This window comes from Puma concolor, chromosome A3 (genome assembly GCF_028749965.1).
Source record: "Puma concolor isolate L17-30 chromosome A3, mPumCon1.1.hap2, whole genome shotgun sequence".
NCBI lineage: Eukaryota > Metazoa > Chordata > Mammalia > Carnivora > Felidae > Puma > Puma concolor.
The window spans coordinates 35720407-35722466 of NC_141669.1; positions in this window are offsets into that span (position 1 = coordinate 35720407).

The following is a 2060-nucleotide window of genomic DNA, read 5'->3' on the forward strand; positions in this document are numbered from 1 at the left end:
CCAAGAATTTTGTATTCTTAGTTCAGGAGATGGTCTTGTTCACAAACAGGCAGTGAAGTAAGTGGTCTAATGGACAGTTGGGGAAAGTGCTGTGTCAAGAGGGGAGGCTGGTTATGACTTGAGCGATTACAAAAGGCTTCACGGAGGAGGGCAGCTTGAACCAGGCTTACCGTGAGAATTTGGAGGTAGGGTGTGGGGAGTTGCCACTGAAGGAATGGCGAGCAGGAGCACAACTGGAGGCCCGGATGTAGTGAGAGAAGAGGTTAGAAAGGTGAGAGGCCCATTGAAGGCACTAAAAGCAGTGGGGAATCCTGGAAAGGTTTTGAGAAGAGACAGGAGGGATCCAGGTTTCTTTTAATGACTGGTGACAGTGTGACGGAGGCCCAACTCCTGTTAAGTGTCAGAGCCTGAGGGTGTGGGAAATGGGAAGTGGTGTGGGGGCCTGGAAGCTTGCGGAAGGGGAAGAGAGCAATCTCATGGCATGGAGGCAGAGTCAGCAGTGTGGGCTTAGAAGGGCTCACAGATGAGAAGATGCAGGATGTGAAGGGCAGCAAGGAGAGAACCTTGGAGAACAGAGGAAGAGGTGGTTGGGTCTTGGGGAAGAGCAGTTTTCTTAAAACAACTAGAGAATCTTCAGCTGACATCTCACCCACAGATGTCTACACCATCAGCCACTAAACTCATAGGTCACAAGGTTCTGTGGGGAGATAAAGGAACTAAAAAACTTTTTGGCCCTTGTTTCCAAAATCTTCTCCCCTGCATTTTTTTCTGGGAGTGGCATTTTAGTTACGTTTGGGAGGCACATGGAGGGGAGAAAATGACTCTTTGAATGGTGTACCTAAAGTGAAGGCACTCTATTAGGTGCCCACTTTGAGAATTAATGTAACAGTTCCTCACTTTGGGGAAAACGCTTGGCTTTGCTGCTGTGGGCAGGGGAAGTTTCCTCAGGAGAGATTTCAGCGGTTTCTTAAAGCTCAAGGATTTATGTTGGCCTGGTCTGCCCACTCAGCTGAGTGGGAAAAAAAAAAAACCCACAGTGAATGGTGAGGGGCTTTGTAACATGAGTTCAAGAAGACATAGAGGCCCCTCAGCCCTTTGGACAACCGTGTCTCTGGAGAGTTTGGTGATGTAAAACTTTCAAAGAGACATCTGTGGTTCCATCTTACTTGAGGGCTTGGAAGGCTCTGAGAATGGGGCTGGAGTTACTGGGCCTGCAGGCAGCCCTGTTTGGAAGCTTCCAGTTCTCTTGGTCTCTGTAGCAAAAATGGCAGCTAGCCTTGTAAAGGACCTTCCCTTAATGGCGAGGTCTGACAAGACCCTGTAACTCGGTTCTCCACCTTGGTGTTACCTTCCTCTTGGGGTTCTCTCACCCAGATTTCTGGTGCCCCAACTATTGGCAGAGAGGTTCCTTGTGGAATAACACTGGGGTGGTGGGTGGGTTTCGTTTTCAAAAGGGAAGGCCATCCCTTATTCATGCTTTCCCACCTGTTTGCTTCCTTGTGCTCTAGTAAGAGTGGTGAGAGAAATTTGTGCATATGTTCACTTGAACACACAGACTATTAGGTTGCACAGGCCTTATGTCTTGTTTTTTTTACATTAGTTAGGGGCAGGGAGGCTTGCTTTCTTATGCAATGTTCACTCACCAAATGAACATAGTGTGCTTTGTGAAGGATGCAAATATATGAATTCATACAATCCTCGTTCTTGAGGGCCTTCTAGTCCAGCTGTCAGGAAAGAGGAAATCTACAAGACCTGCAGAGACCTGACAAAAGCAGTTTGATGCCCCTTGAGACTAATGGTCTCGGAAGGCTTCATGAAGGAGAGACTTAATACAGGCATTGAAGAATGGGCAGGTTCTCATGAGAATAATGTAATCAATGGTGTGACGGTAAGAAAGGGACAGGCTTTTGCGGGGGGGGGAGCAATGAGTCAGTGTTTTGAAGTGATAACCCACAGGAGGAGAGTAATAAGGTGGAGGGACCCAGCCCGTGAGGGCCTGGAAAGCAAAGGTTTTGTCAGAATACTTACAGCTCCGAGATACAGAACTCTTACCACAGAAC